This window comes from Gavialis gangeticus, unplaced genomic scaffold (genome assembly GCF_001723915.1).
Source record: "Gavialis gangeticus isolate Ggan-Ray unplaced genomic scaffold, GavGan_comp1, whole genome shotgun sequence".
In the NCBI taxonomy this organism is placed as follows: domain Eukaryota; kingdom Metazoa; phylum Chordata; order Crocodylia; family Gavialidae; genus Gavialis; species Gavialis gangeticus.
The window spans coordinates 6321360-6347656 of record NW_017728998.1 but is presented as its reverse complement, the minus strand read 5'-3'; positions in this window follow the sequence as shown (position 1 = coordinate 6347656).

Here is a 26297-nt window from a genome sequence, read left to right as displayed (position 1 = left end):
GGGAGGTAACCGTCTTCTTCCAACATAAAAAGGGCTCTTAAAAAAAGATGGCTATCAATTTTTCTGTGGGTCTGCAGGAGAAAAGCCAAGAAGTAACTGAAATAAATTGCAACGAAGTAGATTTTGGTTAGACATTAGGAACAAACCTGCGGTAGCAAGAAGCACTAACAAGCACTAATACTAACAAGATTGTATTTTAGACTTCGTTTTGGTAAGAAGTGATTACTTTTTTTTTCTCTACTGATTACTTTTTTTTTTTTTTTAAACCAAAATAACTTTGAGTCAAGTGATCCTGGTTTGATTCCATTTGAATGAAATGGAGTGGTAATAAAAATAGATTTGTAACTGTTTTTTTTTAAATTTGAAAAGGCAAATTTGAGAAATGAAAGGAACTAGTTAGTGAACACAACTAGGCTGAAAAGCTTGGGAACTTAAGCATGGAAAAGATCTGAAACGTTTTTAATGCAAAAGCACTAACACGAATTGGAATTGATATCCCAAATATGGGGGGAAACCTCTAACAAAAGGCTTTATACCTAAACAGACGAGTAACCACCTGAAAAAAAGACTACTGGAAGTAAGCATGAAACCTACAGGGAGTAGAAAAAGGGATGGATCAGCAAAGAAAGTTATGTTTTGGAGGTCAGCAAGTGTAGAGATAAGTAAGAACAGCCAAAAGTCAAGCTGAGTTGGACCTTGCAAAGGATATTAAAATAAACAATACAAGGTTCTTTTGTCATATAAATGCAAAAAAAAAAGGAGAAAAGAAGAAGCTGGCCACAGTGCAGCAAAGATGGAATTCAAATGAAATATAGTGCATGAAGAGTCCCCAAACTAAATGAACATCTTGCCTCAGTTTACCATGGCAGTGTCTACGTGAGACACTAACTGCGCAGTAGCCTAATTGTACTGTGCAGTAGCATACAGGGCATATACTGTGCAAATCCACTACTGCACCATAGCATTAGTTTACTTGCCAGTTATTGCGCTTTGATTTAGTGCTTGGTTATACAAGTACTAAACTTAATGTGCAGTAACTATGGCGCATTATTGAACATGTAGACATACTCATTGAGAAGAAGGATTGCTAATGGGAATGAGTATAAAAGACTAGAAACGAACACGTGGAAGACAGAAGCAAAAGTCAAAGAACTCCATGCACTCATATTGGAGGGATCAGAGGATAATTCTTCTATCGTTATATTAAAAACAGCAGCACAGGAAATGTCAAGTACAGTGACAATACATTTTTAACAGATCTATAAAAGCGGTAGAACCATGTGATTGGAGAACAGCAAATGTAATGACTATATTTAAGAAAGGGGAAAAGAGTGATCCATGCAATTACAAGCCTCAGTAGTTTGGAAGCCTTTACAACACGTTTTGAGGCAAAGAATTAATTGAAGTTATGGAGATAAGTAGAAAATTGGATAGCATGCAAAATGGGTTTCCCCAAGGTAGTTTTTAAAGCAAAACCTGATATCTTTCTTTGAAATCTATCCCTTTTCTAGACACAGGAATCACAGTAGATCTAATCTATCAGGATGTCTGGAAAGTCATGTGATGATGTGGTGCCACATGGGAAAATGTTAGTTAAACTAGAGAAAATGGGGATTACTGGGTACGGACTTGGCTAAATGACCAATGATAACAGTTTCATGCAAAGGGAACCATCAAGTTGGAGTTCCAGGGAAATGCAAGTGGATCCGTATTGGGACCAATCTGTTTTAATACTTTCATTAGTGACTTTGGGTTTATGCTAATGAAGCTCGCTGGTGAGACAGAATTTGGAAGTTATCATCATGTAGACGAGAACTGGAGCAGCATAAAGGAAGAAATGGATGACCCTAGGAACTGGAGTAATAGAAGCGGGATGAAATTTAAGAGAATGAAGTGGAAGATCATGCAATTAGGGACTAGTAACAAGATTTTCTGATACAAGGTGGGGCTTGTCATTTGGAAATAATGGAGACAGAGAGAGACATGGGCCTCTGACTCAGCGACAAGATGGACAAAAAAATGCCAATATGACGTGGCAATGAAAAAACAAGTAAGAACCTAGTAGAATTAGGTAAGTTATTTCGAGGTAAAATGGGGAAATGTTCATGCCAATACAGGCTAGAAATGAGAAAGATTTCTAATTTGATTCAAGCATGTTTAGCCTTCTGTGTTTTGCTCCCACCTTGGACTTGAAATATCCATCAGGGAATTGAGGTTCTGGAATAGCCTCCTCCAAAGGCCTATGATATGATATAATAGGAATACAATCCCTTTACCATGGTTGTCTGGAACAGCAAGGTACTGGACTTGAGGACCCCAGCAGGCCTTTCCAATTCTTGTTCTTATGCTAGTAACTCAATAACTTTCTGTATACCAGCCATCATACTGAGAAGGGGCCTAATTATGATTTTGGAAGCTATGGAAGTGCAAGAGACTGTAATAACACAGTCGTGATTCCACTCCAAGCACTTTTTTTTTTCCGGTTTTAACAGAGTAAGAATAAACTGCAAACTGATTTGCAGTCTCTCCTACTAGGTTTCTGTGACAACTGCAACAGAGCATTGCCAACAAACTGTTTACCAAGGGGAGTATGTATTTAACAGGTAATCTATTAATATCTGGAATATAGAGCGATAGTTGAATGTTTAGAGAAACATTAATTTGTATCTTTAAAAAATGGTAAAGCAAGATTTTATCCTCATTTAACCTTTGTCGTTAGCTCTTTCCCTGACTGGTACCGCAACTGATATATAAATAAATGGACCCCAGCATGGAGTATGATGCAAGACAAGGCGAGTATTTAAAAGAAAAACAACTTTATTTCTATTCAAAAAAGGTATTTTTGAAAGGTTATAAGCCACAAGGCATAATAAGGTTATTACATTTGGCTTACTTTTTCTTTTTATCCATTTTCTCTGATTCTTTCAAACTGATTTGATCCTAATTTACTTTTAATTGTGATAAAAATCTAGTGAATTAAAATCTATTGTTATGAAAAGAGGTAGAAGTCATCTGTGAGCTCTAGGAGACAATGGCTCTAGGTGGTCACTTTAAAAATTAGGCCAACATGAAATATCATCTAACTTTGTACAATTCAGATCTGGCAGGCCATATTCAATATTTTACAGCTCCAGAATAGACTGGCATTCCCAATCACATAATCAATTAAAAAAATAAAGAAGGATTTCACATTTGAATGTTATTTCATTTGCTCAGGCAAATTATACACTGAATTAAATTGCAATTCATTTGCTTTGATAGATGCTGGGTTGATACAATCTGCTGAGCTTCATCCCTCACACAGATCTGTAGAGTTTAAGGTGAGAAAATCATCTAGTCTGACCACCTATTGTCAGAGACCCTTAACTTTCACCCAGGCTATATACAAAAAAGCCTGAGGCTGAATTGATTCAAGCTTTGCAGGGAAGTCTAAACTGCACAGACTGAACCAATAAGCAAGTGAACAGACATTCATTTTTGATTCTAGAAATGCAGCCACATGCCTGCAGTGGCCCAGGCCAAATGCTGGGGGATGCTAAGGCATATGTCCCTCCTGGGCTGCAGCAAACAGCTTGGGCCAAGCCTAGCCTGCCCACCCTGTGAGAGGTGGGGGTGCAAAGCATCCTGGGATGCTGAGCAACTACAAGTTAACTTGAATCTGGAGGGGATCAGTAAATCCTAAATCAGTTCAGTCTGATACTACACCCATCCAGGTTGATCTTAAACTGGTTCTGGCCATTTTGAAAGAGGTTTACGTGCACTGAACTTCTGTTGTGTTACAGATTTCAGCCAGTTCCCAATCCCTTATACTGGTTTATGTGCAACTTCTGTCTCTAGCCCCAAGCACTCCTGTCTTGAGCCCTATAAGCTTGTGTTGGGCAAAAACATATCTTCCAGAAACTCATCCAGTCATGATTTGGTGACACCAGAAGATGAAATCTCATTGAAATCAATGTGGTTAACTCAGGGATGGATCTGACCCTTTTACACAAACATCTTGCCCTGGTTTCTTTTATTTTATTGTTTGCAGCCCACACTTAACTTTTAGAAACCACTCAGTAATGTTTAACTAATGCAAAGTGACAGTGAAACACCCATGCAAACACACACGAGCACCATACAGTCACCCAAGGAGCTCTCTCTATGGTCACAGTTGTTGCAAGGAGTTATGAATCAATCTATAATAGTGGGATCAAGAGCAGGTTTTGATCCTTATCTGTGTCAGGGAAGGAAAACACTTAAAGCATCACACGAAAATGTGTTCCTTCATGCTAGACTCCAAGGCCTGCTATTTGACCACGGTAATTGGGGAACACGCTTCAGATTAGGGAAGGGCAGGAACATCATTAACATTGTGTATCTGTAATTAAGAATATCACTCCGCTCTCTCTTTTAAAACAGTGGGTTCTCATGAGAGCTCCACAGGTTGTTTGAAATCTGGGCCTCTTCCCAGCGTTTTGCAGCCAGTTTCCTGAGCTTGCTGACAGAGCTGTCTGGACAGCCCCTGGCTCACATTCCAAGCAATCTTTGCTCCAAGTTAGCTTCTCTGGGCCCAATTTCAAACAAACACAGACGGACCACCACAATCCGGAGCTCAACATGGGACTGGCACCACATACCTTCGAGATATTAAACATAAATCAGTTGTGGCGAGCACAGACAGATGTGGGCGTTAAGAGAATTGCCAGTGCTATAGGCTATATATGGAGAGCTAACTAAGGGATGCCAAAGATTGCAGGTCTTTAAGGCGAGTTGGGCTGGAAGAGCAAGAATGGCAGCCTGTTAAACAGAAAGGCATTGAATTTGAATTTGGGAGGCTCAAATCAAGGTGCAGGAGCAGTTTCAGAAGGCAAATGACCTTTGAGAAACTGGAGCAGGAAGTCTTTTTTCAGACCAGGACACTTTATCTGGAGGAGAGGTGCTTTTAGATGTCTCAGTGGCGTTCAGGGCATTTATTCGCATAGCTCCTATTAACTTAACCCATGCAAATCCCCACCGCCCACAAGACATAGGAAGAATGCGAACTTCTGAATGTCAAACTCAGAGGAGAAAGAAGGTAACTTGTTACAGCATAGTTTCTAAAAAGCAGACTAGATTTTTTTCCTCTTTCTCTCTAATACAGAGCATCAGTTTAGGTCCTGACTGGCTCGGGATGTGAAATTCCAGTGATTCACTGTTTTACAAAGCATTGAAATATCTAATGCAAGAATGACCTGGAAATCCATGAGATTCCAAGTTACCTCCATTATGCGGTGGGTCGCAGGACCTCGGTGTCATTATCTTGACCTTAATCCTAGATAAAAATTAATACTTTTCCAAAAAGTACATAGTCCGCTTCATGCACTTTTGCATACCTGGACCTGGAATATAACCATGCAAAAAGCAAGCGTAAATGTGGTCTTGTGGTTAAAGTCACTGGACTGATTTTCAGGAGATCTGTGTTAACATTCCTGACTCTAATGCAGTGATTTGCACAGGAAATCAGTGGTAATGAATAACACCCCTCCTCCCTCCCCTGAGCTACTGCCTGGTTTTGTTTCACTATTGTTTCAAAACATGGAAGTGCATTATTCATCTTTGCACGTGTAAGCACCAATGTCATTCATGTAATTAGGAGGCAATTTTTGAGCAGGTCTGAACTGGAATGTCTTGTATTCTGTTGTATTTTAGCCTTGAATGTGATAGCGGTATTTATAATAATCAAATGCAAGCATCTTACAAGGGAAAGTGGGGGAGTTAATTTTAAACACCCAATATCAAGTCAAAAACCCACCCAGCCTACAAGTCTATTGGGCTAGCACAGTTAAGACATAACAGTTGTTTTAGCCAACAGCACACCCAGGTTTTATATGGCTAGTATGATGTCTGGATGCTTTTAACAGCCCGAGCAACTGGGTGCCCATTTATAGCTGGGTCAATTGTGGGCAGCTTTTTGATGCAAATCCAGAGCAAGTCTTGAACTCATGTCTCCGGATACTTCAATGGCCCCAACACTTTGTCCTTTGTTAAATGTTGTATTTATGTTTCAGATTTGGATGATAAGTGAGAAATCAGAAAGGGGCTTTTCCAAGTGACCAGCCGCTTACCGAATTCACAGGATGAATGAGGAAATCTCCCAGGTAAAAGTAAAAAAGAAGGAACTGTGCCTAAAAACATCACAGGGCTTAAATTCTTTTTCAAGCTCTGCTTAATTGGCAACTGATGCAATGCCACAACAACAGTGATCCTAAAAATGGAGGGACTGGAGCCATGAAGAGGACCTTCCTTCAACCATTTTCACTAACCCCAGGAAGGTGAGCAGGTTTCTGGCACTCAGACAGCTTTACTCCTATACATGTGTCTGTAGAAGAAGACCTCAGGATGTCACTAGTATCCACAAGGTGGTCTGTATGGTTTGGCTCCAAGTCAGCGCTACTGGTATATAACTGATGCCTCCTCTGCCAGTCCCAGTCCCATTTCATGAATGGTCAGAGGAGAATCAGAAACCGCTTCTTTATGAACATAGCTTTACTCCACTTGTTGTTAAGGTTCTGGATGGGAAACAACATAAGGCATCAAGGGTTCAATTTGGTATCAGGAAACCCCCTGGCTTTCTTTATGGGAAGTTTATACTGAGTGTAGACCAGAAACGTCTTGTTAAAACCCTTGGACCCAGAATGGGCGCACCAGCCAGCAGCTGCTAGATTACAGTGGTGGCCTCTGTTGTTAGCATCCTATTACCATTACATCAGGTGTAAGATGTCTTATAAACATAGAAATGCTGACACATTATCCCAGCTGCCATGAGAAATGGAAAATCTGCTGCAACCCAGTCTCATTTGCAGAATATCTGTTTTGAAAGAAAGGCCTTTTACTGCAAAAGGAATTGCAGCAGAGATGGAAAATGACCTAGTCTTCAGAGAGATATAACTGTGTGTATAGTAGATGGTGGTCTGAAATGAAGACTCCAAGCCAAAAGTAGTCAAAATAGGGTAGAGTGGTTTTGGAGTGTTGATACCAGAATCCTTTCGAGCTGGATTATTAAAAATGTTATATAAAATCAACCTTGAAGTAGATAAATTAGGAATGGCCAAGAAAAGGTAATTTATGTGTCTGGGGGTGGATGAGGGAAGAAAGCTGCTAAGCTCAAACTACAGTACAAGCTAAAAGTCCTCCCATAGTCTGCCATTCTGTCTTTACCACTTGCATTTTTTGGAAGTAGCCAAGAAACCCATGGCAGAGAAATTATTTTGACTTGACTAAGACATTGAAATAGGTCTTCCTTGTAGTAAGGGATGAATATTTAGGTCTCTCAAGGTAAATGCTTTAAAATAAATTAGAGTCACCCTCAAGGAAAAAAATAGACTAATCCTCTGAGAAATGGATATGCTAGAGCAGGGGTGGGCAAAATGCGGCCCGGGGGCCAGATGCAGCCCACCAGGCCATTTCATCCAGCCTGCAGGGCCTCTAAAAAAATTAGAAAATTAATATTAATCAACCCTGGGCTGCCTGTCATACGTCCCTCAATGGCTTGTTGAAACTCAGTAAGCAGCCCTCCGCCCAAAATAATTGCCCGCCCTGTACTACAGAAACTTCCAGAAGTGACTATAATGTTCTCAGTTCAACAAAAAAAAGAAATATCAGGCATTCTTAAAGACGGAGAACATAAAACATGAGTGTCAGTGGGCACATCTACACATGCACTTCAAGGAACTTCCTCACAATGGAGGTACTAAATTTAATGTGCATTACCAAAAGCACATTAATGAATGAGTAGATGCATCCACTAAGAACTAAATAAGGGATTCTGGGATCTGCAGCCTCAAGTGGCCACGTAAGCTAGAAGTTATAGTCTACTAGTGGTTAGGTGCTGAGTTAGTTATTCCCACCCAAGAAGGCACCTTTTGGACTATAGGAGCTATAGAGATGATGTGGAAGAACTCTGTGGAGACCGCTGGGGATAGGAAAGTAGCCAGCGAGACAATCCTAAGGGCCCAGAGCGGGCTGTGAAGGTCTGGTCCATCTGCTTAGAAGACAGCAGTGGTATCAGCGCCAGGCAGGGATGAGCAGCTTGGGAAGATGCAGAGTAACTTCTTTTTCAGAGGCAGGCACCAGCAGCTGGGGGTGCCTTCTATAAGAAGACAATATTTAAAAAAAAAAAACCCTCTCAAAGTAACAACTCAAACCCACTGGCAATTCAGTTGTTAATGCCTGTGATATTCTCCATCTGACATTAAAAGACTTCATGAGTTTTCAGTGAGTTAATGGGAAAAAAGTAACCAAGAAGTTTGATTGGATTTCGGCTAAAAGTTTCTGTTGGACATGCATGAAAATGAAGGTGTCTGTCCTTGAGAGCTGAAGGAGACAGCTCATGCTGCTGGTATATGGGATGGAAATATGTGGCCTAAACTCCAAAGGAGATGGAGTTCTTCACTGAATGTGACTGTAGCTGCAAGCAACATGGGAAGGATTCCCAACCCTCCAACATGCCCTGGTTTAGCATTAGACTAGATTTATTTTTCATTTTTCCAGGTTGTGGGATTTTGTCTTTTATGTGCTTTTTTTTTGCATAACAATAACAAACACAGCAGCTAAAACTTTGCTTGTATCCATTTAAGATCCATCTGGATCAATTGAACTGAGAAAATGGCATGTCCTTAGGCTTCATTATCAAAGGTGATGTTAACAGTACTTCCATGGAAGTAAATATTTGCATTGGCTTATAATATGATTATATTCACTCCATATTTCATGCTCACATTGAGCTGGGGGAAGGATGTAGAGAAAAATGCTTGCTTTCATAGTAACCCTCTGTTTTACCTGGGCTTTGTTAGATAACTGGAGAGTATATTCCTTCATCTTAATTTAGAAAGGGAAAAGAAGTGGAAATAGCAACTCTTCCTTTATGATTTGCATACACAATACACTACCTTGAAAAGACATCTAGAGAAGCTTTGAGGCTATTTGCCCTATGCACAGCCTTTTCAGGAAGAGTGGGGACTCCATACATTTCCTAGCACCTGCCGTTCTCCTTTTAGTTTTCTGAACTGAGATTTCTCTTTCAAGTTGGATGGGTGTGTGTGAAAATGATAAGGAAAGTATGTCAACCTGATTTAGCGCGCTCTCTCTTTCCTTTTCCATCTTCTAAGGAGATGCAGCCTAATAGCTTCTTAGCCCTTCCTGAGAGCAGAAAGGAAACCATTTTCTAAATCATTTCCCTGTTTAAGGGGTTATCTGGATGGTTGCAGTGTTACTGCAGCTTGTAAAGATAGGCAAAAATGTCCTCATTAAAAGAAAAACCCAAACATAGAATATCAAACATGTCATTCCCTTCCCCACACCTGAGATCATAAAGATAGAAGCTGCTCCCTAAAGCAGAGAAATAGAGACCACGTCTATCAGCCACTTTCTCAATACCAGCTACTATTATGCTCCAACAAGGCCGGCTGTGGCTCGTTTGAGGAGTCCCTGGCAAAGCACTCAGCATGCACTGGGTAATTCTGCTGTGGGAAGCCTCTCCTACAAAAGGATGGAGTTTATTTGGGCATAACCTAAAAAGAGAGAGGATGGTGGAAGCCTTCGTGGCTGGAAGTTCAAGAGGTTGAATGAGCTTAAAAAGCTGGAAAAGGAAAACCCTTGTTTTCTCACACTAACAGTTTGTGAGACACGTTTTAGGCCCACTTGCTCTTTGCAATCATTTTGCAAATGTAACCTGAAAACACAGATCTTTTGGGGGAAAGAATTCTTCCACAGGCGCACAAAAAAACCTGTCTTGCATGTAGGGAAGAAAGGGAGGGGTGACAATGGTTTATGCTTAGTGGAAGCAGAAACCAGCTTGTGGAGGTGTTGGTAAGTCCCACAGATCTTAAATGTCAGTAGCAGGGACTTGAAAATTATTCTTTGGTTAATGTGGGATCGATTACATTAAATTAATAATGACCCTGGAGAGTATTCAAGGGTTTTGAAAAGCTAAGCAAACATTATAGGTCTGATAATCTGTAAGATAAGAACCTGGTGCACTATTCCTTCTTGGTCATTATATTATCTCTAATTGTATGTACCTTCTTGATACAGAACTCCTTGCTCTTGCCTGCACCAGGATTGGTTTATTTTATAACTCTGCCTTCATCCTGTAAAAGATATTTCTCATCAGCAGTGACCACCAGGTCTCTATTTCTTATGACTCGGCATACAAACAAGTACTCCTTGCCACTGTAACTAAGTTTTCATGAACACAAGAGAAATGTGTTCAAGGTGTTCCTATACCCGGCAGGGATTTTGCACTTTAAAGAGTATGGTTCCCTTTCAAGATCTTCATTTGTTTGCAAAGTTTAAGACTCCTTCTTCAATTAGTGTACTGAGCAGATGCTCCTCTAACATATACAATAGATATATAATAGCATATAGCTAGATAATAACATATAATAGATAATAATATAATAGATGTTAAATTTACCATGAACCAGCTGTTTCCAGTTTGACCCATCTTGGATAAACTGGCACCATAATTTAAAAAGTTAGTGGCTGCTGTACGTTGCAGAGCTGCAGTACCCAGGGCAGCTGGCATTACCCATTTTTCTGAGTTAATAAGGAATGACATGTTATGCTCTGGAAAGCTCTTGTGGATGAAAAACAAAATACAACATGATCAATAATATGCCATGCAGCATGAAAAGCTGATCGCATCATTATAATGCTCCTCAAGGAAGACCTCAGTTTTTGTTATAAATAAGCTTTCTTTTCCCCCTATATCTGTTACAGACCTCAAGATTCACAGTCTGCTCGGAAATTGGGTAAGTGTTTTTTTTTACCCAAATTGAGTAACCGCTTTTTTAAATGGATGGTTGGAAAGTCTGGCTTGTACAGCAGACCTCACAGTCATTCTCTCAGTGAAATTTAATGCTCTTGGTTTATTTTGTTTTACCTAAGACACCACTGAAGGAAAAAATGGTTTTGGAGGAGCTAAATCTCTTTCCATCCATGTCTACGATTTTTAACAGTTTCTTGACAATCCTTTTGGTGCCCTCAGTTCTAAGTCTGATTTTTGCTCTAGGTGGCCTGCAGTAGAGGCAAAGGCTCCTTCTGAAGAACAGGAGCCCTGATATGCAGTTTCATAGATCTGCAACTCTGGGTGTCCTTACTTGTTGTAGGTGATAAGTGATCCAGACAGCCAGGAATGATTTACTGCAAGTCTCAGTGTCCCCTTGCACTAGGATTACTTTCTGGGAGGCTTTTCAACATACATTCCCAGCCCCATTTTTAATCAGCCTTTCACCCAGATAGGCCAAGAAAAAGCTGTAAAGTCAGGAGGAACGCTGGCATTTGTTACAGGACTCAGAACAGAGCAAAGGTTGTCTCCATTTCATTTTCTGCAACTCTAATTTTTGTTGTTGTGTGTGGTTCTAATCAGCTTCCAAAAAGGCTCTTGTTGGCATTTTAAAATGTTTGCTCTTTGCATTTTTCTCAATGTCCCCTTTCCCCTTCACATCTGAAAGCAAGAAAGGATGTTGAAAAAGGGGACAATTTCTTTCTTTACTTCTTTTGTTTCCTAACCGATTTCAGTTTTCCATTAGCTGAACACTTCTACTGAAGAGTGTTGTGCAATGGAAGTGCAGCGGATATGGAAACCTCTTTATTATGCTTGGAATGTCAGTTCGGGCATTTGTTTTAGTTGGACCATGTGAAACATGGTCATGGCCAATACAAGCCAGTAGCATGCTTCTTTAATGAGCCTTCCTCTGCTAATGGGGCTGGAGCTGTCAGGTGATGATACACGCTTCTTGATCACAGGTGAATTTGGTGCTTACCAGGTTGGGGCCAATTGGGAGCTTACAATACCCTTGTCAATCAAGCCCTCAAGGGACGCAGGTTGGCGACATCTCTATGGAGTTTAAAAGGTAGCATCCTTCAATCATAGTGCCATGGTATAGGAAGCAGTTAAAGGCCTTTTCTTCTAAGATGACACTTAGGAGGGTAGAGGAATAAGAAAAGCATAAAGCTCCTCAGAAGGAAAGAAAAAAAGAAAAATAGTTGACGTGGCCTCCATTGTGACATCTCAGTATAAGGGAACATAAGAACCATTAAAAAAAAAGAAAAAGAAAAATGCCCAGCAATCAAACACATGCATCTCTTCCAATTTTTTTTTCTTTTTTCCTATAGTATCGACAGTGAAATGTATGCCTTTATATAAACAAAAAACAACCCCCAAAAAATGAGCCATTGGCACAGGTCTGTAAAATCACACGTCAATACAGGACCAGGCCAAGATGGAAAAATACTCAGTATATTTTTCCTGAAAAGTCTTCCATATTCTTTTTTTTTTTCCAGTATGAATATCAATGTGAGATGCACAGATTTTGCAGATATATTTCAGGAGCATGCCATAAAAATGTCCCCCAGCCAAGGAACAGAGCCCTTAAAATGCCTCCCTTCTATGAGATAAATAAAGCCATTTTGCTGATCTATGAAAGATTTCTGCATAAGCAACTTCAGCCATTAGTAGGCAGAAGCCTCCAGAGAAAAAAAACTTCACAACCTCAGTGGCTCAGCCCCATGCACACCTAGGCTCTGACACAATTGACAATTTACACTGAGGTATGTATGGACCTAACCCAATGACCTGTTAAGTCAGTGATAGTCTTCTCATTGATTACAGTGGACTTCAGGTGCTCTCTTGATCCCATTGAAGCCCATGGCAAAGCTCTCAAATGGCTTCAGTAAAGCCAAGGTTTCACCCCATGTGCTTATAGTTACTCACTTGTGTAAGTGTTTGCAGAATGATGCTGAATAAAGAAATGGAGATTTAAAAAAAACCCCAAACCTGTGAAAGTTTCAATAGGTTGTTGATGCACTGGTGAGTCCATACAACCATCAAAACTGACTGACGTTGGATGTGCACCAAGGATGAGTTGTGTTCTTTGGTGGCTGATGCATGGGACAAGGGGATCGCCGATTCTATCCCTGATTTTGCCAATAACATACTAGGTCTTTCTGCGCAAGTTGCTTTGCCTCTCTGTGCCACCTTGCACCCTTTGCCCACCTAGTCTAATAAGTCTGCCAGCTTCTTGTATCATACACATGCACAGCACCTGGTGCATTGGAGTCCTACTCTCAGCTGGGCCCTCAACGCCCCTCCTTAATAAATACTTACAAAAAATCAATATAATATTATCCAGATACTGAAGAAGTGAGGATTCTTCATTGAGAAAAATGGGCCCAGGGAGGAAATATTTTAAGCGAAAAGAATGAGGTCGGTGGAAATCAACTGGCTTATATATCTTCTATGTATATGACTTTACTTCTGTAACTGCAAATAAAATGCTGACCTCCCTTGGGTTACCCACAGAGGGTAATTATTACATTTGGACTAGAACCCTGCTACTTCCGTGGCAACGGAAATTGATTCGACAGATCAACATTCATGGGTTTCTAGATTAAACAGTTCAGCTTTTACATTCAGCATCCAATCATGGACTAAACGTATGTTGATTAACACCCACTCTTCTCTAGCAGACAGAAAGGGTATAGGAGAAGCAGTAGATGGAAGATAAGAAATGTAAGTACTTCTTGTGCTGATGCTCAGTGTTTCCCCGGGATACTGTATTTTATGACTTGACAAATATTTTCTCAGCTGGTTCTCTGCAACTGCCATGTTACGCTGGTAGGACTCTGGGGTCTTACCATGGATTACTCCAGGCGTATAGGCCAGCATGTACTTCCTGTTGAGAGATGGCAACCTGAATTTGAAATTAAATAGTTGAGACTAGCAGGAACTGTTTCTCCTCTCCTATGAGGACTGTGTTTATCTTTCAATGATGTAGCTTCACCAACACCAAGAGAGTTGGGTCAACTTATACCATCTTAAGGTCCCAGCCTGAAATGTTGAGATACATGAAGAGTATATAGAACAAGCCCATTGTATAAGGGGTTGCTGTGTGACATTGAAGAGCATCAAAAAGCACAGTAAAAAAAATATCTACTTCATTAGGCAGAAATTCTCATACTGCCGTGTGTATGAGATGGAGCCATGTTGTCGTATCCTTCGGAACTGAGATATTGTTGTCTTATTCTTCCACACCCTCTTCCATCAAGTTGGGATTTAATTGTAACACTGCCATTTGATTTAGCAATAAATGGAAGGCTATCTGGTCACGATCTTTATGACATCTGCTCATGGCCTCCTTAAGGTGGAACCCCAAGCTTTGGGAACCCCTGCTGTAAAGCTTATGGTAATTAATAGAAACTTTATGTTAGTGCCCAGACATTTCATTCTAAGCGGGGATGCGACCATTGCCAACACACAAACTATCTGCTCTGTACTGGGTTCTGAAATAGTAATAATCATGTGGTACTTGCCTAGGGATTTGCATCTTCAACATGGCGTCACATGGTAGGTAATCGTGATTTTACAGATGTGGAAGCTAAGAGACATTATCTCAGACTCCATTGTGAGTTGTATTAGCTCTGTCCTGTAACCAAAGGGAAGGGAGAAGAATGGCAAAGAGGCTGCAAAAAGAAGAGCTGAAATGATAAGTTTCATGTTCTTTGTAACTGAAGGCAACTGTGGAGAATGAAAGCCCCATCTGCTGCACCTCACTCTATAAATACTGAGAAATACAGTGAAAAGTGCTTGTTCTACCCTTCTTCTCCCTATCAGGAAGAGGAATAGAGGTGCATGACAGATGTGGAGCAATGCTGCTGTGAAATACACCATGTCTTTATTCTGGAGGGCCAAATGCAACCACCTCTCTGCACTTACTACCCCTGGCTTTTGACTGCAAATTGTTGTAACAAGTATAATGAAAAAGGCTGGCTATGACCAGTAACAAAACCAGTTGCCTCTGCTATTTTTTTGCTCACATTCACAAATTTCCTGTATGCCCACAAGAGGAATCTGCTTCAGAAACCTTCCCTTTTGTCATCACAAGTCCCTCCTTGTCAAGGGAATGCCATATTGAAGATTTAAAAGAAATGGTGTGTGTGCAGAGAACTGTACAGGACTGTGCAAAAACCTTACGGGGGTCCTAAAAATATCTGTTTAGCTATGATACATACATGGTTCTGGACAATAGGATTTCCAAGTGCCTTATGATATTGAATGCATGTGGGAAACTGAGGAATAGGAAGAAAATAAGGAATTTTCAATATCTTCTGAACCTCTGAGAAGCACACTCGACCCTCTCAACCATGCTCCTCACACACCAAATATTGGCAATATAGCTGCCTTAGTGTGGCTTTATAGACATGCCAGATCAGACCGATTCTGGGATTTGGTGCAGGCAGTGCAGAAGCAAGTAAGCAGGACCGGTGTCCTGAGCTCAACACGGAGAAGGTGTAGACAGGCCCACAATAACTTGAACAAGGTCACAGATGAACTTTGTGGCAGTGCAAGAATTTGGACTTGGGTTTCCAAATTTTAAGCCGAGCCCCTCTTGGTCTATAAGCAGTGGGTCAGCATTTCTTCAGCATCGTATTGCAAACAGGAGTTTGGAAGGCCCACAGGGAAAAGATACCCTTTATTTTCCCTAGCTCATGCACACTTCATCACGAAGGAACTATATCACCTGAACCATCTCTGGTTCTCAGATGAATGCAATTCCTTCCAAGACCTCAAGCCATTCATGTTCCCTGTTAATACATCAGTAAGTCAGTTCCTCTTAATAAGTAGCCTACACTTTGTAATGGACTTTGCCCAGACCCGATTCCATCCTCCCCAGTCTTTCCCCGAGATTCACCAATGGGTGAAGCTAGGTTCTGATCCTAAATCAGTGTAAAGCCAGCAAATCAGTATATCATTTCTGGTGAAGGAGCACAAGTCAGAATTTATTACTGATTCACTCCTGGGTGAAACAGCCTCTAAAGATTTTAAACTAATCGTCATTTCCTCGTTCCTTGAGGCCTGTTGTTCAGGAGCTTCCATGAAGCCTGTAAGAGGCGATTTCTATTAATAGCTCCAAAACTCTGCATTTCCTGAATCCAAAGCACTAATGAAAAATCCTTCCTGATCCTTCTCTTGGGGAAAGGCTATTTCCTCCATCTCCCCATCTCTAGCTGTACATCTGGTCAGCTGACCTTTTGGACATTTACGTCCTATGGAAGATTTACATGAAACATCTGCTGCTGCTTGGTGGAGTGGGTATTTTATAGTTAAAAGCCACAGGCTGTCTCAGGACATGAAATGGTTCTTGCTACTCAGGCAAATATTCACAGAGTCTGGAAGGGAAATAGCAATCAGACCTTTTGCCCTGGTTGACTTATCATACTGCTGCTTCTGCCTGACTTGGGCTTCCTTTAAGGGTCTGTTAAGTAAGACCCTTCATCCTGTATAATTATTTCTTCATCCTGATGCTCAATACTGCCTTGACAGAGGAGAGCAGTTCAAAGACTATGAACTTCTCTGTTTGAACTATGCAGAAGCTGGGATAGGAACCACTCTGAGCTGATGCCCTTACATTATCTTGCAAACACATTCTTCCTCAGGATCTTGGTTAACCAGCTTGGGAATTTATAGGCAGGATGGTTCTGGCATTTCCATAATCAGAAACAGGTGAATTTGACCCATTATTAGGCCCTTGCAAACTGAAAATATTCCTTTCTGAGGATGTTTGGACATCGTTGTTGTCTAAAAAGAGCATTTTAATGGAACCTTTTACTTTGACTGAGTAAGACTCCATTGATTTCAATGGGTTGTCAGATACCCTTCAATATGAAAAAGTCATTGGCACTTAGCACAACCAGTTACTCAAGGCCAAGTAGGTGAGTGTCAACCTACTGAAAAGTATTGACATTTTATTACTGATGCATGTTGCATGGTTTATTATAATTTCCAGATAATCAAAATGTGCATAATGTTTTGCTGACCAGTAAGAAGATGATGTCCATGTTGAGGCTGCCAACAACTGACAGGGAGAAGGGAGAGGTGGAAACATTTGGGTGAACAGTTGAAGAGCTTGGCTTTTGTTATGCTAATTATTGATATATGCATGAGGATATTTTAGATGAGCTGAGCATGACCAACCAGGTGGGAACAAGCAAGTGGGTTTAGGACTTGGTGCAACAATGCAAGTGTACCTTCTCCAGTGGTGACTTAGGCTGATTGATTAGTTTCTAAGCACACATTCACTACAAAAGGATGGTATTATCCCATTGTAGTAATGGGCACACAGAGTTTGAGTGAAGCTAAGCAACTTGTCCAGCACTACATAGTGAGTCAGGTTTAGGATTAAAACTCAAAAGCCCTTGGCTACCAAAGGCCCCAGTACTTCCTGACACAACGCCACAGGAATAGGAGCAGGATAAATCTTCTCAGTGCCGGGCCTCCCTGCTTAGCTCATGCAGTTGCCAGGCAAAACAGGTGCTTGGGACTAAAAGATATGGGCAGTTTTAATAGCTATAATTGAGTGGGGCAGCAAGTGTGTACCAAGGGGATGCAGCCAAAAAGAGGGAAGGGGCAATTTGCAAGTAATTTCTGGTTTCCGCTTGTTTGGGAACAGCGGTGTAGGCGTCTTAGGAACCTGATGAAGTCTGACACTTTTGAAGTAAATAGACTAGTCTCTCTCTCTCTTTTTTTTTTGTACATGTCCTACTTTTGGGTAAGCTTGCATTTTCACAATGCCTGAAATACCAATACAATTTTGTTACCTTTTTTTTCCTCTCAAAAGACACTAATCTCTAAGCTTGGTAAGTCAGAATCTGACTTTGCATTGGACCTGACAAGAGACGTGCTTATTCATCTCCCTCGCTCATTTTAAAAACAACCCTCTTGAGCTCTCTAAAATGCAGTGCACACCTGCAAAACACACTCTGCATGCTTTCCTTGCTTGTCACCATGCCTAGGACAGGGAAAGAGCTGGTTGCATAAAGCTTTTCAGCATAGCGGGGTTGTATTGGATTCCGGTTTCTTGGGTCAAATCTTCAACTGGCACAAACTTATAATGCATGGGGATCCACTAGCTATGGCAATTTACCCTAGTGGAAGATCTGCCTCTTGGGCTCTATTCTTGGCTGTGCAACTGATATGTAGTGTGGTGCAGAGCAAGGCTCTTAGTCCCCTCCGTGCATCAGTTTCCCCATCTGAGCAATAGGTTTGACCTATTCTGAGGCTTAACAATGAATGTTTATAAAGCGCTTTTGAATCTTTTGGACAGTAAAAATAAATGATATTCCCCCTATGGTGGAAGTAACCATAGTATGCATACAAGCAATTATTAAAATCTAAACCAAAGTATGACTCCAAAGAGCCCGTGGCCCATGCATGGTCTGGATTCAGTAAAGCATTTGCTGTCCACCACTGTTTTCACATGAACAAATATGTTTCAACAGCAGCTAGTTAAATATTGTGATTTCATATGGCGCCTTTATTTACAATGTGTCATTATCTTTAACAACATCTATTTATAATGATCTCTATGAGATAATAAACAGTGCTATCCTATTAACGGTGACCCCAAAGTTCAGCCAACAGCAAGAGGAACTTTGCCAAAACAGCTAGGTGGCCTTTCTTGCAGTCTTGTGTAGCACAGCTGGCTGGGTTTTTTTAAATGCTCCTATTTAGCAACATTGATACTCAAATAAATATCTATTAAAGGTGCAAAGTGAAATTTATTGATGGTGATAACAGGCATTAGCAGAAGCAGCAACTTTTTTAGCGCTGCTTATAGATGGCCTGTAGATCGAGTTGATCTACACTGCGGTAAAGCAAAAGCACAGTGTTATCTCCATTATAATAACTCCCATTGCTTAACTGTCTGTGGGGAACCATCTCCCTGGATGGAGAGGGTAGGCTACACATGCGTAAGGAGGTGAAATGACATTTACTCCTACTTGGCCCTATAGGAAATAAACAAGATAACGTTGACTCGGCCAGAATATTCCTGTTGGCTTTATGACTGTCACATGGGGCAGGCATAGGGGCAACCAGTAGAGAATGGCTCTGAAATGTAGCCCGAACCAACATGACCTCCTCCATGCAGGGTGAAGAGGGACTAAGCAGCAAGCTTCTTGGAAGAACAAGGCCCAAGCAGACATGCCCTAGGCATGTGATATGAAATGAGATCCCATCATCGTCAGGGATGCGAACCTCTCCTGTTCACCAGGTTTACGTTACAGACAGAGTTTAGCCCAGGGAGTTTCCCGTGCCAACTCTACCTGGCTCATGGTATAAGAGCTAACACAGCAACATTACTAATCTGTGCATGGGTGCAACCACATGCTAGTGTTCTGGGGACGCACCGTCAAACTGAGATGGACACATCTGGGACTCCTAAGTGTCACACGAGTACCACTTTTTGCACACTAAACATGGAGCCCTGTTCGCATAGCTTTTAGTTGTGCGCTCTGGATTTCGGCATGGCAGTCCTCAGGACGCCAAAGGAAGCAGACCTGCAAACCACACAGTGCGGGGGCCAGTGTGTGGAAAAAGAAGAGGGCGCATGAGGGAAACCTTCTGTGACTGGAGGATGAAGGGAAGAGCTGGAGGATGGCTGATGCAGACAACTGCTCTTGTGTTTTCAGTGCTGAAATATGAGCTGAGCTCACTGCTCTCCTGACCACCATGTATCATTCCCAAAGCTGCTTTCAGACCATGGGCAATAAAGCACCACTTTCATACCAAGTCCAGCATGAAAACTTAGTGCCCACACCGACCAAGGAAGTCCCCACCCAGTTCCACCAGTACTGTACCATCCAGGATCAAATGGACACCACAGTCCTGCTCTGAAGCTTTCCACTGCTTTCATCCAATTATTTATTGCTTTGTTCCACACTGGGAGGAAAAGAAGGTTTCACTCAACATCTTTTTTTACTCAAAAGCTAAACAAGCGACTATAAAAGCCTTCTGTCACAGTTTGGGTGTTAATTTGTTATGCTTCGCTTGATGAACCACAACTAAATGCATTACCCACTGCTGGCTTGGCTTGGGGATGTGTTGTTGCTGAGACAAATTGCAGAATTGTATTGCAAATGAGGTCTTAGGGTCTGAATGTATGAGCAATTTCTTGCGGGGAGGTAAAAGTGGGCAGGTCTTTACCGTGCATCGTCTGCTCCATGGTAACTCTCTATGTGCACACTCTTGCCTTTGGTAAGTAGGTGATAAATCAAGGTAATTTACCCATCCTTCACTGAGGGCTAAGCTATTGCAGGTTGGTTTCCACTTAGTGGAAAAGTACACACATGAGCAGCTGCCTCATGGTAAATCCCCACACTGCCTTCTTGCCCCATTGTAAGTCATTGCCATATCCATTATTGAGATAAGGTCCCCACGTGTGTTCAATACTGTACAAGCATATTGTTAGCGATCACCCCTACCCTGCAGAGCTTGCACTCTAAATAGAGGAGATGGATCAAGGGTCGGAGAAAGGAATCATTGTTGTTTTGATTAAAATAGATGGGAACTGAGGCAGAGCCACAAAGTGACTTGATAATGGTCACACAGGAGGTCCATTGCAGAGGCAGGCACTAAACCTAGATGTGTGGCACCTGAAGCCAATAGCTGATGTCTTAGCACAAGATTTTCCTTTTATTTTTCCTCTATTCAGATGAGCTAGACTTTCATGATTGCATTGTTATACAGAATCATAGGAAATATGGGTTGAAGGGACCTCAGGAGGTCACACCTAGTCCAGCCCCCTGTTCAAAGCAGGACCAGCCCCAACTAGATCATCCCACCCAAGGCTTCGTCTACCCCGGTCTTGAAAACCTCCAAGGATGGAGACTCCACCGCCTCTCTGGGTAACCTGCTCTAGTGTTTTACTGCTCTCCTAGTGAGAAAGTTTTCCTAAATATCTAACCTAAACTTCCTTTGCTGCAACTTGAGCCCATTGCTCCTCGTTCTGTCATCTGCCACCACTGAGACCAGTCCAGCTCCATCCTCTTTTGAACCCAGCTTCAGGTAGTTGAAGGCTGCTATTAAATCCCCCTCTCAATCTCCTCTTCTCTAGACTAAATAAACCCAGTTCCCTCTGTCTTTCCTGCCAAGTCCTGTCCCACCCCAGCCCCTCAACCATTTTTGTTGCCCTCCGCTGGACTCTCTCCAATTCCTCCACACCCTTCCTGTAGTGGGGGGCCCAAAACTGAGCACGGCACTCCAGATGTGGAGGAAGTGTACAACATAGGGCCTGAAAAGCATCACAGAAAAACACAGGAATATAGGACTGCAAGGGTCCTATGGTGCCCTGGATAGCCTACCGTCTCCAACACCATATCATAGAATCCCTTTCATAAATTTACTGAGCAGCATCTCAGTTGGATTTTCTGCCTTCGTTATTCTGTAGAAGGTTGTCCCAATATGTCATTGCTCAGACAGTTAGGAACTTTCTTCTACTTCCCAGTCTATATTTATACATGGTCAGTTTGTACTGAAATGAATTTTAAGATTCAAGACGAGGGGCAATGGCTCAGTGAGTCGGGTTGTTCCCGTCTCTCCTGTTAGAAGTAATGCAGCTTTTAACAATTTTGGGGCAGTGAACAAAAAAACCCAACTTAACCAGACTCTTAGATGTATTCTACAGCCCCATTCTCTTCACTTTTAAGCGTTTATGACAGAGCAAGCCCACCAATAGAAACTATCTCTGTTCCCTTTTTTTCTGACAGTTAGTGAATTAGTTCACATGACCGACTGCAATGATCACAGAGTATATGATCGCATTTAAAAGAGTGTCTAAGCCTATGTGTGAAGCCCAGATACCACTTGAGAACATACAAAACTCTGTGCACTAAAACACTGCTTAAAAAACCGTCACTGGCAGGGCTCTCTCTCAGATGAAATGTAAAACTGAGATTATGGACACTTAGCATTAAGTATTTTGAATCCACTGCCCCATTGCAGCATCAGGTTGAGTACAGTCTCCTCACTGCAGTTCTAGCCACGACATACAGATCACAAACTATTTGTGCAATGATGCTGTTGGCTCTGCACAGCTGGTCCGTGCCTGAATTTTAGTGGCTGGTGCCTATATAAAGGTTTGCATTGTGCTCTGAGATACCAATTGCTGAGATGCTTTAGTGTATGTTATTTTATAAGACATTTTTTCGAATGCCAACTGGAAGCGGATTTCTGATTATAGTCGGTCACCGTACGCCGCTCCATCGGTTCCCCTGCAGTGCACCTAACAATGCAGTCCTAAACCATAGCCCAGCATAAAAAACTTGGATTTTACTCAAGGAAAATGAAAGAGAAGAAAGATATCAAAGCCAGAATGATGTTTGTTGTAACATCAGAAATTGAGCCGTGGCAAAGTTCCCCGCAGAAAAATATTTCAGTCCGTTCCTCCTCTTACGGCCAGCGGTGAACCTGTGCAAATGAACGCGTCAGCCTTGTCAGCAGTGAACTCTCTCCGTGCCCTGTAGTCCCTCAAGTCATGGCTGTTGATGGTCAGAAATGCTCTCTCCCCATCTTTTCCCTTTGCAGAAAAAGCAGTTACAGTATTAAACCTTGACTTGCTCCCCTGGATAGAATTATTGCCTAGAAAATGATGTATTTTAGCCGGGGACTGAAAAGATTTAAATTCTACACCCATGCAGACATACACACACACACAGAGACAAAATGCCCATGCTGCATTTGGCTTGACATATTAATTCATTTTAGGGTGAGTAGGGGGGTTTAGTTTGATGTGGCTGAACCATTACTTTTCATTTATAAGCCAGTGGTATCTATTTCTTTATTTTATTTTTTTTATGAGCATCCAGCTGAAGACTAACACTTGACTTTAACCACTGCTGAGGAGATCTTATTAGCAGGGTGATATATAGTGTCTTTTTAACTGAACAGATGGGCTCTCCCTGGTTCAAAAGAAAATGAGGTCTCAAGTAGAGAGTTTTTAAGAAAATAAAGATTGACTTCACAACAATGGTATGTATGCACCCTTAAGACTGCTGCCCAGCTCACGGAGGGGCTAGGGAGAGCTGAACCATCTCCCTGAGAATAAGGGGTTAACTGCTGCACTCAGCACTCGATCTGCAAGACAAATTCCTCTTGCTATCCACAGAAGTTTGGGGTTCATGAACAGAGGCAAAGATGATCTACTCCTAAAAAAACAAAGGCAATGCAACTTTGCTATTGAAAGCAATGGGGAATTAAGCCTCTGAGGTCCGGAATCGTCCCCCAATGTAAGCACTTCATGCATATAGCTCTGTTGGTACTCCATGCTAATGTTTCATGTTTCTTTATAAATATGCATATCCTTAAATAAAATTTATATATGCGCTCATGCATTACTTTAGAAAATATTAGTTAATGCATACGCACGTGAATGCTCCATTCATAAGCAGGACAAATATAATATCAGGTGGAAATTCCACATTTAAGGAAAGGATAATTTAACTGGCATTTTTGGAAGTACTCTGTTTTATGAAAAGGTTTCATGAGTACCTGGTGTACTAGAAAGTTAAAATGAGAAGTATGTCTCCTACAGTTATTTAGCCTAAAAAAAAAAAAAACGGCTTCTAAGCTCTATAATCGCATCTTTCCTCACTGCAACTCCTGTGTGGTCTCATTTCAGTTCAGGGCAGAATTAGGAAAATGTTATTTTCAAAGGGATAATTACAATGAACTGCTTGCTTTTTTTATTCATCTGTACAACATTCACATAATGAGAGCTGGATCCCTGATTGAGGAAGTATAAAATATGGAATAAAATATTACAATAATAAATAAGATACAGAAATAGGACACCTTTAATCTACCCAAAAACAGTTTTCAGGGCACTAATCTCTCTGGGCATTTTATCAGTCACTAGGGAAAAAAAATTTCTTAGAACAAGTGTCCAGACCCAAACCATAAAGCCAATTAGATATGATCCTCTTTTAATTAAAATTTGGTTTAAAAGCTATTTCTAAATTATATTGCAGATTCCTGGGAGATGGAGCTCTGGGGATACCATTTCTAATTTAGTAGCAAATCCATGCAAAGTTTTAGGTCCAGTTTGCAGTGAAAGGCACAGCAGAGCATGCGTGCATGCACACATGTGTGCACACACAACCACAGAAACACAGAGCAGAATTTTGTAGTCCTTGCACATATTCTGGGCCCACTGACACAATTTTTAATGGCTTCAGTACAGCAAGGATTTGTCCCAAGAGAACACCATTTATCCACCATCCTTTCTAATAAGCTGCTAGCATACTTAACTGCTAGCTGTTTCTTGATTCCCAACAGCAAAGTAATTTGGATTGCTGCTATCTCTATGTACATATACAGCCATCCATCATGGTAAAATACAGTAGACCATGTCCCTTTAATAAATTCCACCATAAATTTTACCAGCCTTACCCTAATGACTTTTTAAATCTCTCTTAAGGTACGCAACATCATCTTGAAATAGGAAACATCTTTCAGATGTTTAGGTTAGAGAAACAGAATTTAATCCATTTGACCCTTGAAGGGACAAAATATATCAAATGCTCCTGCTCTCTAGCATAAAACATGATACAACACAAAGGAGAAACACTGCTTCAGTAACTGATCAAAAAGAATCGGTGTCTCATTTCTTGTTGAGCATCTGTTTTTGTCAAAAAAATCCCCCAACCTGTGAATATTGCCAAGCTAATCTAAAAATTAAGCGCTGTAGAGACTTCCCTGGCTAGGAATACTATAGTCTGGAGATCTAGAAATAACAATCAAATGAATGTGCTAGTGCATAATTGCAGTGATTTGTCCATTTTCTTACATTGTGACTAATTTGCACTCAGCCATCATACAACTTGCCCACAAGGACAATTGGGGGGAAATTTTCCTTGCAAAAACTTGGCCCCATTTTTTCCATTATAGGTGACCACAACACCAGCCCTGTCCAACACCATTCGTTCTAGCCCCTGTCCCCCACCAAAGCTGGCCACATGATTCAACTGTAAAGTGGGCCCAAAAAGCTGCCAACTCTTGTAAAAATATGTCCATCCTAAGTAAGCACCATAATAATGGTGTGGCACACAATTCTGCTGATGCAGGGACAGCTGTGATTTGTGTCCTGGCTGATCTGAGCAAACATGCTCATTGCTATTATATGGGAGATTGTCGGCAAACTCACCTGATCATTCAGTGGGATGCAGACTGATGCCTGTCTCTTAGGTCTTCAGCCTCTAGAAGCATGGCCTTGTATTGCCCCCCCCCAAAAAAACCCCCCCAAACAGTGGGGAAACCAATGCAGTAAAGCATGAACATATACAAAGAAATAAGTGCAATGTATAAAGGAAGTAATATCACCATAAAAAGAGATGGACACCGACTGGTTAAGCAACACCTCTGCACAAAAGGACCTGGGGGTGACAGTGGACAATAAGCTGAATATGAGCCAGCAGTGTGCCCTTGTTGCCAAGAAGGCTAACGGCATCCTGGGCTGCATTGGTAGGTGTGTTGCCAGTAGGTCCAGGGAAGTGATTCTTCCCCACTTGGAGAGGCCACATCTGGAGTCCTGTGTCCAGTTTTGGGCCCCCCATTACAGAAAGGATGTGGACACATTGGAGAGGGTCCAGCGGAGGGCAATGCAAATGGTTAGATGGCAGAAGTGCATGACTTGTGAGGAGAGGCTGAGGAAACTGGGCTTATTTAGAAGAGAGGGCTGAGGTTGGGGGGTCTTTGCAACCACCCTGCAGGGAGTTGAGGGCTTTTATTAAGAGGATGGAGCTGGACTGGTCTCAGTGGGGGGCAGATGGCAGGACAAGGAACAATGGGCTGCAGTTGCAGCAAGGGAAATTGAGGTTAGATATTAAGAAAAAGTCTCTCTCACCAGGAGGGTAGTAAAACACTGGAACAGGTTACCCAGAGAGGTGGTGGACTCTTCATCCTTGGAGGTTTTGCAGACCCGTCTAGACAAAGCCTTGGCTGGGATGATGTAGTTGGGGCTGGTCCTGCTTGGAGCAGAGGGTTGGACTAGATGTGACCTCCTGAGGTCCCTTCCAACCCTCCTTGTCTCTGACTCTAAGTAGAATACAGTCACAACATGAAGTATTCATGACAAAATTTGAGTCTGATGCAAATTCAAATCCTGGAAGAGTAAGTGCTTTATACGAAGGGAGCTGCACCCGCTTATACCAGCTCTGAATTTGGCCGCCTTGTTCTACCATTGAAGAAGTGATGATGGGTTGGCAGGCTACCTCACGAAGGAATGGCGCTATTTTTGGGGCTGTCATCATAACAACCAGTCATAATTTCCATGCCGCCTGTGGTTTCCTGGGCAGGGCTTTTGGGAATGGGTCTTGGGAGAAGGGGGTGCTAATTGCTATTTAGGAAAGGGGGAGAGAGGAAGCAGATGCAGGAAGTCAAATACTACCACCTACACGTACCTAGACATGCTTATCCATACCCTTCCAGATAGCGTGGTGCA